General features: G+C 43.7%; 1 protein-coding gene across 1 annotated transcript in view; it reads right to left on the bottom strand.

The window, feature by feature from the left end:
* The window catches only part of LOC147846299 (uncharacterized), a 28,105-nt gene that overhangs the window by 5,691 nt on the left and 8,633 nt on the right, over window positions 1-13,781 (bottom strand). The window lies entirely within an intron of this gene.

Genomic DNA, 13,781 nt, shown 5'->3' with positions numbered 1-13,781 from the left:
CGGGACCTCCTCCGTTTGACCCCGGCCCCCTTTGCCTCTTGTTAAGGTACGGTACCCCTGTAGCGTGGTTGCTATCATTCTCTTTGTCCCTTGAAGGGGTGCCGTGACCTGCTTCCCCACCAGCAGGTTTCTTGTGACCCAGATGGCATCCTTAATGGCGGTCAGGGTGAGCCACAGCGCTGTAAAATCCTGTTTTGTCATGTCTTTCACGCCCTGGCCCACCCCATGGATGACAAGGTGGTAGTCCATCTGGGCCCTCCCCGCCGGCAGGTACTGATGATACAGGGGGCCAGTCCTGGCCCACAGGTCCCGCGCAGCGCCGCACTCCCAGAGCAGGTGCCGCACGGTCTCTGGGCATCCACACCCAGGCCGTGGGCAGGTGGGGTTCTTGGCCATGCCTCTGGAGTGCATAACCGCCCTGACCGGGAGGATCTCATGTGCCACCATCCACAACAGGTCCTTGTGTCCGTTCTGGAGAGCTGGGTGGGCCACGTTTCTCCACACTTGTTGGGCCTCACATAATGTGAGGCCCGGCACCCGACTCACCGTCTCTCGATCCTGAACAAGAGAAATGAGAGCCTTGTGGTTAGTCAAAATGGTGACATCGTTGGTCTCTAAAACATACTTCTTTAAAAATTTCTTTATAAAATCATATTCTTTTGGGAGGTTAAAAGAAACTGGAGTTGTCAAGTCAGGGGTTAAAACTTTTAACGTGCGTAGATACGACCCCATCCAGAACCTTGCCATGGCTGCAGTTTTGTTCTCTCTGGATGGGGTCGTAGCATATTTAAAATGGAGGGCGGTGAAACGGCTCGCTAAGAACAGGTGGGGGTCCGGGAGGCCTTTTCCACCGTTTTCCAGTCTTTTCTTTACAACTTCTCTCTTGATACGTTCCCATTTGGACCCCCACAGGAAGTAAAAGACCACCCTCTCCAACTCCAGTAACAACAAGTGACATTAAGGGTAAAATCACAGCTTTAAAAATTAAGATTTTACCCTCAAGTGTCAACCCTCTCAAGCCCCAAAACCCCAGTCTTTGCCTGACTTTCCCTAATATCTCTTTCCAATTTCCCCGACCTCCCCCCTCTCTGTCAAAATTTACTCCTACAATTTTAAAATGATCGTCGCGTTTAAAAGCTATGTCCAGTTCCCCTGTATTAATGTCGCCCCACGGCCCGAAGAGCTGGGCTTCAGACTTGTTCCTATTTAGTTTTGCCCCTGAGGCCCGACCGAACCAGTCGGTCAGATCCATTGCTCTTCGGGCCGTTAAAAGGTCAGTCGTCCATATATAAAACACAGGTAGCTGTCAGTCCCCCAGTCCCTGGTAGGTTAAAACCTTTGACCCATTTGTCCCTTCTCAAGATCTGTGCCAGTGGCTCAATACAAGTCACATACAAAAGGGGAGATAAAGGACACCCCTGACGGACCCCGCTGAGTATATTAACAGCTTTGGATAAATGCCCATTTACTAGGATCTTACTGATCAATGAATCATATAATAAGCCCACCCAGGCTATAAACCTCCCTGGAAACCCCATTTTTTCCAGAACCTTTAGGAGGAACTGGTGCGAGATGCGGTCAAAAGCTTTTTCAAAGTCTAAATTTAGGACTATAAGCCGAATATCTCTGTCTCTCGCGTAACAGATGGTGTCTCTGATCAGTACCAAGCTGTCCGTGATCTTCCTTCCGGGCACAGCACAAGCTTGATCCGGGTGGATCACGTCTTCTAAAACGGTCGACATACGTGATGCTTAAATTTTACTAAAAAGTTTACAATCGAAATTTAAAAGCGTGATTGGTCTCCAGTTTTTTAAGTCAAATTTGTCCCCTTTTTTATGAATTAAACTAACTGTCCCTACACTAAAGCTTTCTGGGAGTTTGTCCAGTGTTTCAAATTCTTTAAAAACGGTCAACAATTCGTGTGCTAAAATATCCCAAAACTTTATATAAAACTCAAGGGGAAGCCCGTCCATACCGGGGGACTTCCCCTTTTTAAACCCTTTTAAAACTTTGTTCAGTTCTAAAAGTGTAAAATCCTGGGATAAAAGCACCTCGGGCGTTTTAACTTTTTTATCTAAAAAAGTTAAAACCTCCTTTAAAATGTCGCCATCTAAAACTTTTGGACTATATAGGTTACTATAAAATTGTTCGACTTCGGTTAAAATCCCTTTTGTTTCTTTAATTTCCCTCCCTCCTGAATCTTTCAAAGTAGTTATTGACCCTCCCTTTGTTATGATTTTTTTGAAAAAATATCTTGTGCACTTTTCCCCCTCTTCTATTTATTTTTCTTTACTTCTTAAAATCACCCCAATACTTTTATTTTTTGACAAATCCGACATTTCTTTTTTAATTTCTTTAATTTCTTCTGTAAAATCCCAACCACTGTTTAAAAGATTAAAATATCTTTGCAGTCTCTTCTGCAGCCCCATCATGCATCGCTTTTCTTTCCTACTTTTCTGTTTCCCTACTGTTTTAAAAAAATGTGCTGTCCGTTGTTTTATCTTTTCCCACCACTGTGCACGTGAATCATAAAAGTCTTGGAGGGTCTGCCATTGGCTAAACTGCTCCCTGTATTTGCTCACTGTCTCCTCATCCTCTAAACAGGGAGCAGTTTAGCTTCCACAGCCCTCCACCTACAGACACACCAGGTGGGAGTGAAAAGGTGCAGGAAAGCATGTGGTGATCTGAAAAGAAAACAGGGGTTAATCTAGCATCAGATGGTATGATATCTCTAGCAAAAATGTAATCTATTCGAGAGGCTCTGGTGCAATCACTACTAAACCAAGTGAAGCCCTCCTCTCTTTGATGCAGGGTTTTAAAACAATCAACCAATTTAAAATCTTTTGCTATACCCTGTAATAAAACCGACGTTTTCTCTACTCTAAAATCATCCATTTTTCCTTTTCGATCTTTGCTAGTTAAAACACAGTTAAAATCTCCTGCGAACACTAGGGGAGCCTTACCTAGCATGTGGGGCTGCAGGTCCTCTAAAAGCTCATGCCGTTCATGTTTGTTGTTAAAACCATACACATTAAGAACATTAAAATCCTGTTCTAAAAAAGCCAAATGTGCTAAAAGTGCCCGCCCATCCCTCACCACTGTGCTGCCCTTCACCAAGATATTTGGGTTTTGGATTAAAATAGCAACACCGTCATTTTTGATAAAATTGGACCCACTCCAAATTGACAAACCTGGGGTCCAAATCTCCTCCCACTTCCTATAATTAGTTAAAAAAGGCAAAGAGCACTCCTGTAATAAAAACACATCTGAGTTAAAACTTTTTAAAAAGGATAAAATGCTCTGTGCTCGCACAATGGCCCTCACACTTCTCACATTAATAGTCGTGATTGTGAGGGTCATGAGCAGTATGGTAAAATTAAACATGAGCTTTTAAAAGGAGGACATTAAAACCAATTAAAAGCACATTAAAAAATTATGTTTTGTCTTGTAGCACTTGCTTTGCCTTATCCCCATAGAGACTGGGGTCAGGGTGACAAGTGCTCACCACCCCAGAAGCCACAGAGGAGCCCTCTTGTGGCTCTTTTAGTGATGATGTTCTCAGCTTAAAATGTAGAAAAGAAACTTCATTAGGAGATTCTAAGGGCCACACATGCTCCAGATCTTCCCCTGAGGAACTATCTGTGCGCTGTGCAACCCTCAGCTTTTTCTCCTCTGTTTCAAACAGAGATCTCGCAGTTCTTTTCTGCATTTGAGCACAAGGGAGTGAACACTGTTGTTCACTCCCACTGGGGGAGACGCTAACCTCGGAGACGGTAGCCATCGATGATACAGAGTCTGTCTCCCCCTCCTTTTCCTTTTCCTTTCCATTTTTACTTTCCATTTTGGTATCTTTATCGTTATCTTTATCATTATCGTTATCATTATTTTTTTGGATTTTATCCTCCTGTTCGGCCGGTAAAACAGATAAAACTGACTCTGCCCCTGTTGCTGCCCCACCTTCCATTGGTTTAGAGCCCGAGGCTGGCTGGGAGATGTCAGCTCCCGCCAAAACCTCAGGCTCCGCCCCTTCTCTTTGTTCTGAATGCAGCATGGTTGGTGGGGTGGCCATTTTCTGACTTTTTAACTTGTTTGCAAAGCTTTTTGGGCAATCTCTGTAGAGATGGGATGTTTCACCGCAGAGATTGCACCGCCTGCCACTGGTACACTCCTCAAAAGTGTGCCCAATTGCTTTACACTTCCCACACACAATTACTTGGCAAGATTCAGCCAAATGCCCCATCCCGCCACATTTCCTGCAGAGCTTTGGCATTCCCTGGTAGTGAATGTAGCCTCGGTTTTCTCCCAACACAATCATTGAAGGTATTTGACGAAGGCCCTGGAATCCGCTTGGATCTTCCCATTGTTTAATGGGAACTCTCCAAGCGCAATTCCAAATGCCGTCCTCGTCCAACACCTTGACCGGTTGGCTTCGAACCGTGCAAAATCTACCCAGCCATGTTGCTATATCCTCTCCACTCACTGTTTCATTAAACATCCTGACAACCACTGTTTTAAGTGAATTGTCAGAAAGCTTTTCCACAGAAAAAATGGAGAACTGGGTCTTCTGACTTTCAAACTTCTGCCAAAAATCTTGTAGCAGGGAAGCAGATCTAAAACTCAGGTCAAACCCTTTGTTCAGGGGCAGAGTCATTAAGCAATTCAAATCGGATGGTTTAAAATTTAAGGCTTTCTGGATCAGCTTCCTGGAGAAGTCCAGGCGGGACATCCCCAGGAGCTTACCATCAACCTCTTTGAAGTTAAAACGCACGCTGTGGTGCCTCCGCATGCCGGCACGAGCAGCCGACATGGTGGAGGCACCTACAGCTTAAAAACACGCTAAAACACTAAAACCACAATAAATAGCCAATAAATAATTAAAACGCCTTACCTTAAATAATGCAAATCCTTTACCTCTCAAGGGTTGGAAGCCCACAACACAGGAGTAATTGTGAGCCAGGAAACCTCCAAGAGGCGATCGCTGTCACTGCCCGCGAGGTAAGCCCAAGTATAATACTGATAAGAACAGATTTTTTCTTACGAAAAAAAATTTATTGACAGCGTTTAACAGTTTTACATAAAATCTCCATCCCAAAAACACATCTTAATCTTTTGTCGTTCAAATATTTTTCTTTGAATTTAAAACTTACAGAATAAATAAATAAATGCAATAAAATACAGGATAAATTAAAAGAGTGAGTGCTTTGTGTGAACTTACAATTCAATGGTGTTTGAATAAAAGACGTGTTTTTAAAAACAAACAACATACAATGGAGTAAAATCAAGGCTGTTCAATAAAATAAAGGCTAAAAACTAAAAACATAGACAATAAAACTGGCCTAAAACTTGTTGGCTAATCACCATTTTAACTAAACACCGGACTTAAAGGGGCTAAAACAGAAAACACATGTTAAAACATTTTAGCACACTTTAAAAGACAATAAAACACAGTCAATAAGCATAACATTTTCCTTTAAAAACGTGGTTTTTTGGAAGAAATAAAAGTGTATGTTTTGCAAAAGTCTTTTGAGTGTGCGTGTGTTATGTCAATAAAAGAGAGAGTCCAGGCGCTGCGTTGATAAAAGCAATAAAACCGGTCCAGTAAAAACGATGTAAAAGAGTAGACTCAATCCAAAGAAATAAAATCATTTCTTTGTCCAGGATCGAGGGTGAGTCATACCAAAAGAGTCCATTCACACCAACTCTCCAGGACGGTCACAGCCCCTGTGTTTCAAGGGCATAGCGGAGATCCCCCTCCTCTGGCCTGCTGGCCCGCTGTTCCCGTAGCCAGAGTGGTGAGGGTGCATCTACGGGCGGCCAGGTACGGTGGCGGCCGGGACCTCCTCCGTGTGACCCCGGCCCCCTTGGCCTCTTGTCAAAGTCCGGTACCCCTGTAGCGTGGTTGTTATCAGTCTCTTTGTCCCTTGCAGGGGTACCGTGACCTGCTTCCCCACCAGCAGGTTTCTTGTGACCCAGATGGCATCCTTAATGGCGGTCAGGGTGAGCCAGAGCGCTGTAAAATCCTGTTTTGTCATGTCTTTCACGCCCTGGCCCACCCCATGGATGACAAGGTGGTAGTCCATCTGGGCCCTCCCCGCCGGCAGGTACTGATGATACAGGGGGCCGGTCCTGGCCCACAGGTCCCGCGCAGCGCCGCACTCCCAGAGCAGGTGCCGCACGGTCTCTGGGCATCCACACCCAGGCCGTGGGCAGACGGGGTTTCTGGCCATGCCTCTGGAGTGCATAACCGCCCTGACCGGGAGGATCTCATGTGCCACCATCCACAACAGGTCCTTGTGTCCGTTCTGGAGAGCTGGGTGGGCCGCGTTCCTCCACACTTGTTGGGCCTCACATCGTCTCTCGATCCTGCACAAGAGAAATGAGAGCCTTGTGGTTAGTTAAAATGGTGACATCGTTAGTCTCTAAAACATACTTCTTTAAAAATTTCTTTATAAAATCATACTCCCTATGTAAATTAAAAGACACTGAGTACTTAAGGTCCACTGCTAAAACTTTCAGGGTTCTCAGGTAGGACCCCATCCAGAAGCGAGTCATGGCAGCCGTCTTGTTTTCTCTGGATGGGGTCAACGCGTAACTAAAATGCAGGGCGGTGAAGCGGCTGCCTAAAAACAGGTGGGGATCCGGGAGGCCTCGGACTTTTTTCGGTTTAATCTGGCTCCTGAGGCCCAACCGTAGAAATCGGTCAAATCCATAGCTCTTCGGGCCGAGGTGAGGTCTGTCGTTAAAAGGGTAACGTCGTACATATATAAAACACAAGATGCTGTTAACCCCCCCGGAATTTTAAAACCTGTAATCCATTTATCCCTTCTCAAGAGCTGTGCCAGTGGTTCAATACAAACCACATACAGGAGTGGGGATAACGGAAACCCTTGACGGACGCCACTGCAGATATTTACTGCTTTTGTTAAATGCCCATTTACAATGATTTTGCTGACAAGGTCATTGTACAGCAGTCCCACCCATGCTAAAAATCTTCCCGGGAACCCCATTTTTTCCAGTACTTGTAACAAGTACTGGTGCGAGACTCTGTCAAATGCTTTTTCAAAATCTAAATTTACCACGGCTAGACGAATGTTTCTGTCTCTCGCGTAACAGATGGCATCTCGGATCAGCAATAGGCTGTCCGTGATCTTCCTCCCGGGCACAGCACAGGCTTGATCCGGGTGGATTACATCCTCTAAAACTGTCGACATCCGTGTCGCTAAAATCTTTGTAAAAAATTCATAATCTGTGTTTAAAAGAGTAATTGGTCGCCAATTTTTTTAAAATTGTCTTGTCATCTTTTTTAAAAAGCAGAGAAACTAATCCTAATCTAAAATCCGCAGGTAGTTTGTTAAAATTTTCGAATTCATTAAAAACAGTCAGTAAAACCCCAGCTAAAATGTCCCAGAAACATTGATAAAACTCCAGGGGAAGACCGTCCATTCTTGGAGACTTCCCTGTTACGATTGACCGGGTGGATGGAGGCAAAAAAGTGTCACAGAAGCCGCTGGTGAATGTGAAGAGTGATTTATTTACACAAAGTGAAAAAAAAAATCCAGCAAAACAGGTGAAAGTGACAAAATAACAATAAAGAAAAATAAACTATTCAATATTTACAATGTATATACAGGCTTGTTCAGCTAAATCAAGTAAATGACCTGAACAAAAAACTGTTACCAATACTGACAAAACACAACCTTCTCCTACAACTACCCACCCCAAGTGAATGTTTGGGGCCATTTTATTGTATTGGCCCCGCCCATGGGTTAAACCATTTTACTGGTAGTGGGTTACCATGTAGACAAAAAAATACATAAAAAGACATTCAACAGGAATATAAATTAATGCAGGTAAATGAATATGCATACAAAACTCAAAATACAACACAACAAATAACCAATACAAATTTAAACAATAAAACTGTGATTTTTATTTACTGACCAGGGGGTTGTGACCCTGATGATGTTATGAAAATGGCTGCTCCAATGTGAAGACGGGAAAAATCTGTATAAATGGCTTTGTTTGAAAGTTAAACAGGTTTGGTGCTGAGAAATGGAAACTGGTAAGTATTTGTAAACTCTATGTTTGGTTAATAAATGAAGTTTGAAAGAAAATGTGTCTGTGGTTATTTCAGTGTTGATATGGGCTATTGTTTGACATAAAAGTTAAATTTTTACATAAACACAATGCTAATCTGGACAGAAAAAAACAACATATACACATTACACAAACACACACATGCACAATACAAATAACACAAAAGTCCATGTTTAAAAGTGAGTGCAATGTGATGTGTGTTTGTTAGTCACAGTGTCTTTTAGTTTTACACTGTGACATTCCCCTTTTTAAAACTTTTAAGAGCTTTATCTAAATCTTCTTTCTTAAAATCTTGGGTTAAAACTGAATGTTTTTCTTTTTGTACTTTTTTGTCTAAAAAAATTAAAACATTGTTTAAAGCGTCCTCGTGTACTATTTTTTTTCCCCATATAAATTTTCGTAAAACTTTTCGACTTCTTTTAAACCCCCCTCTGTGGTATTTAAAATAGTCCCCTCATCATTTTTAATCTTTAATATCCCCCCTCCCTTTGTGATTATTTTTTAAAAAAAATATCTTGTACACTTTTCATTTTCTTCAATTTTTTTCTCTTTTGCTCTTAAAATCACTCCCCTGCTATTTTTCTCTGCTAAAACCAACATCTCTTTTTTAACTTCTTTAATTTCGTTGTTAAAATCAAAGCCCATGTTTAAAAGGTTAAAATATCTCTGTAGGCGTTTTTGCAGCCCCATCATGCGTCTCTTTTCCCCATTCTTTTTTTTCCCTACCTATCCTTTTAAAAAAACGTTTTGTGCGTCCTTTTACCATTTCCCACCACTGTGCTTGTGTATCATAAAAGTCTTGGAGGGTCTGCCATTGGCTGAACTGCTCTCTGTATTCCCTCACCACTTTCTCATCTTTTAACAGTGAGCAGTTCAGCTTCCACAGCCCTCCACCTACCGTCACACCCAGGGGCAGTGAAAGCGTGCAAGACAGCATTAAGTGATCGGAAAAAAAGAGGGGGGTTAATTTCGCATCGGTTGGCGGGTAGTCACGTGTGAACATGTAATCGATTCGAGAGGCTCTGGTACCAACACCACTGAACCAGGTGAAGCCCTCCTCTCTCTGATGCATAGCTTTAAAACAGTCCACTAATTTAAAATCTCTAACTAAACCCTGCAATAAAACCGATGTCTTATCTACTTTAAAATCATCTGCCCTTCTTCTGTCTTTTTGAGTTAAAACACAGTTAAAATCACCTGCTAAAATGAAGGGCACCCTACCTAGCATGTGGGGCTGTATGTCTTCTAAAAGCTCAAATCTTTTGTTTTTGTCCGTAAAACCATAAAAATTTAGAACATTAAAATCCCTATCTAAAACAGTCAAATTAGCTAAAATAGCCCGCCCATCTCTCACCACCGTGCTTCCCTTCACCAAGATGTTTGGATTATTGATTAAAATGGCCACCCTATCATTTTTATTAAAATTTGAGCCACTCCATATGGAGGGTCCGGGGGTCCATAAATCCTCCCACTTTTTATTATTTTTTAAAAAGTGTAACGCACATTCTTGTAACAGAAAAATGTCTGTTTTAAAAGTTTTTAAAAGGGAAAATATGTTCTGTGCTCTTACTAGGGACTTCACACTTCTCACATTTATAGTGGAGAAGGTGATATCCATGAGCTACTTAAAAGACCATTTTAAAACCTACAGAAAAGTCTTAAAACCGACATTAAAATCATGTCTTTTCTTGTATCACACTCCCCTCCTTTCCAGGAATTATCCCTGGATTGTTAGGGTGTGTGTCTATCGCCTCCAAATCCACAGAGATATTCTCTTGTGTCTCTTTAGGCGATGATGATATTAGCTTAACGTGCAAAAAGGACACCTCATTTGTGGATTCGAGAGGCCACACACGACTCGAAATAGTTACGGGTGAACTATCCGAATCGTGTGAGACTCTCACTTTCTTCTCTGTATCAAACAGAGGCGATCCCGCGGGTCTTTTCTGCACCTAGGCACTTGGGAGTGAAACATTGATTTCACTCCCCTCTGAAGCCTCCACTATCTCCGAGACGGTGAGGAGAGAGGAAGCTGTGTCTTCCTCCTCTTTCCTCTCTAAACTCACTTCTGATTCGACAGCTTCCCCTCTCCTCACCTCAACCGATTGTGACTCCACCCCCTTGGCCGCCTCCTCCTTCTTGGCCGGTCCCCGAAGCCGACGGCAAACTTTCGTTTCCCGCCAAAACTTCAGGGACCGCCTCCTCCCTTTGTTCCTCGGCCACCACGTTTTGCGGGGCGGCCATTTTGTTGCTTTTCACTCTGTTGGCAAAACTCTTAGGACAATCTCTGAAAAGATGGTTAGTGTCTCCACACAGATTGCACCGTCTGCCATTGGTACACTGCTCAAAGCTGTGCCCAATTTCTCTACACTTCCCACAAACTAGCTCTTGGCATGCTTCAGCGAGATGCCCATTTTTCCCACACTTCCTGCACAGTTTGGGCATCCCCTGATAATGGATGTAGCCCCTGTTCTCCCCAAGCACAATCATAGAAGGCAGATGTCTCAGGCCCTGGAAGCCCTCGGCGTCTTCCCACTGTTTAATGGGAACACGCCAACAGCAGTTCCAGATGCCGTCCTCATCTAAAACCTTGACTGGCTGGCCACGAACATTGCAATATCTACCCAGCCACACGCAGATATCGTCACCAGTTACTGTTTCATTGAACATTCGGACAATCACTGTTTTAAGAGTGTTGTCCGAAAGCTTTTCCACAGTAAACCTGAAAAACTGGACTTTAACCGATTCAAATCTTTGCCAAAAAGCATTGAGCAGAAAAGCAGCCTTAAAACTCACGTCAAATCCTTTGTTCAGGGGCAGAGTCACAATAGAGTTCAGTTCTTCTGGCTTGAAATCTAAAGCTTTTTGGATAAGCTTCCTGGAGAAGTCCAATCTGGACATCTCCAGGAGCTTTCCATTTACACATTTGAAATTAAAACGCACGCTGTGGTGCCTCCGCATGCCGGCGCGAGCAGCCGACATGGTGGAGGCACCTACAGCTCTCTAAAAAACACCAATAAATTTAAAACCAGCAGAATAAATATTAAAAGAGACCTTACCTTAAAAGACTTTGTAAAACGCAGCCGATGTACCTCTCGCAGGTCTTGGTAAGCACTACAAAAGCGCTCACCAGGGTGAACCTCCAAGAGGCGATCGCAGTCCCAGCCGCGTGACAAGATCAAATATAATACTGATAAGAACAGATTTTTTTCTTTCGAAACAAATTTATTGACACAATTTCATCATAAAAATCACACATATTTTAAGAACTTTCTTTACATTAGTTGACACTTTTCACTTCTCACTAAAACAATCATAAAACCACACAATAAATCACAATGCACTTCTTAAAAGTCAAAATAAAACAGCTTAATACTAAAGGACTACAATTTCACTCTTAAAAACCAACAAAAACATGTATATATTGATGCATTAATAAATAAAATAAAATAAATGAATTTACAAATTAAGAGAAATAAAATCAGTTCATGCGTACCTAAATATATACATAAAAGCAGAGTGAAATTCGGTTGTTGTTGCTGTCTTTGTGTTATGTCTTTTTGTTTTGTGATTTCTGTTTCAAAGTCCATGTTTGTGTAAAAGTTCGTGAGTGTAGGTTTAGGAGTCAGTGTTTGTGTTAAAAGTCCATGTATGTTTGTGGTGAAAATTCCTTGTTAAAACGAGATCGAATGATGAAATAAAATGTCCACTAAAAGCACTAAAAGGCCAAAGCTAAAAGAAATAAAAGCAAACCAATAAAAGCCAGTTCAGAAACAAAAAACTCGCTCTTGTGCAGGATCGAGAGTGAGTCTTAACAAGAAAGTCCATTCACTCCAGCTCTCCAAAACAACCACAGTCTCTATGTTTCCGGGGCATAGCGGAGATCCCCCTCCTCCGGCCCGCTGTTCCCGTAGCCAGATTGGTGAGGGTGCATCTACGGGCGGCCAGGTACGGTGGCGGCCGGGACCCTCCTCGTGTGACCCCGGCCCCCTCGTCCTAAAGTTGGCGCCCGGTACCCCTCTAGCGTAGATGATACGATGTGCTTTGCCCTGTGGAGGGGCACCGTGACGCCCTTTGCTACCAGCAGGTTCCTGGTGACCCAGATGGCATCCTTGATGGCGTTTAGGGTGAGCCAGAGTGCGGTAAAATCCTCTTTCTCCATATCCGTCGCACCCCGGCCCACCCCATGGATGGCTAGGTGGTAACTCATCTGGGCCCCTCCCGCTGGCAGATTCCGCCGGTATAGGGGGCCGGTTGCTGCCCACAGGTCCCGCGCAGCGCCACACTCCCAGAGCAGATGCCGCACGGTCTCCGGGCTTGAGCATCCGGGCCGTGGGCAGATGGAGGTCTTGACCATGCCTCTGGAGTGCATTACCGCCCTGACCGGGAGGATCTCGTGTGCCACCATCCACGCTAGGTCCTTATGTCTGTTCTGGAGAGCTGGGTGGGCCGCGTTCTTCTAGGCCTGTTGGGCCTCACCGAGTGTGAGGCCCGGAAGCCGACTCACTTGCTCTCGATCCTGCACAAGAGAGATCAAAGATTTATGGTTAGTTAAAACAGTGGCATCTTTCTGCTCTAAAAATGTTTCTTTAAAAATTTCTTGATAAAACCATATTCTTTTGGCAGGTTAAAAGCCACTGGGCACTTCAGATCTGCGGGTATGATTTTTAAATGGCGGAGGTAAGACCCCATCCAGAATCGCACCATTGCTGCCGTCTTGTTTTCTCTGGATGGGGTCACCGCATATCTGAAGTGCAGGGCGGTCAAACGACTTGCTAAAAACAGGTGGAGGTCAGGGAGGCCTTTTCCACCATTTTCCTTCCTTTTCTTAAAGACCTCCCTCTTCACTCTGTCCCATTTGGACCCCCACAGAAAGTAAAAGACCGCCCTCTCCAGATTTAAAAGGAAGAATCTAGGAGGACTAAAAACAGAACATGTCAGTAAAAGCAAGGGTAAAACAACAGCTTTAAAAATTAAAACTTTTCCCTCTAAAGTCAGTTGTCTTAACCCCCAAAAACCTAGTCTACTCTTAGCTTTCCCTAACAAGTCAGTCCAGTTCCCCCCCCTCCTCCACCCTCTTCGTCAAATTTAATCCCTAAAATTTTAAGATCACTCTTTTTAAAAACCAAGTCTAGACCAGCTGTGTCCACCTTCCCCCATGGCCCGAAGAGCTGGGCCTCGGACTTATTTCGATTTAGTCTGGCGCCCGAGGCCCGACCATACCATTCTGTCAAGTCCATAGCTCTTCGGGCCGATGCTAGGTTGGTCATTAAAAGTGTGATATCATCCATGTATAGGACACAGGTGGCCGTCAACCCCCCTGTGCCAGGCACGTTAAAACCATTAATCCATTTGTCCCTTCTCAAGATCTGTGCCAGTGGCTCAATGCAAGCCACATACAAGAGCGGGGATAAAGGACACCCTTGACGGACGCCGCTGTGAATATTGACAGCTTTGGTTAGATGCCCATTAACCATAATTTTGCTAATCAGACCTTTATATAGCAGTCCCACCCACTCTATGAACCTCCCTGGAAAGCCCATTTTTTCCAGGACCTTAAAAAGGAACTGGTGCGAGATTCGGCCGAATGCTTTTTCGAAATCTAAATTTAGGACTATTAGCCGATTATCTCTGTCTCTCGCGTAACAGATGGCATCTCTAATCAATACCAGGCTGTCCGTGAT

Source organism: Danio rerio, chromosome 2, assembly GCF_052040795.2.
Source record: "Danio rerio strain M-AB ecotype USA chromosome 2, GRCz13ab, whole genome shotgun sequence".
NCBI lineage: Eukaryota > Metazoa > Chordata > Actinopteri > Cypriniformes > Danionidae > Danio > Danio rerio.
This window is presented reverse-complemented; position numbering and strand designations above follow the sequence as displayed.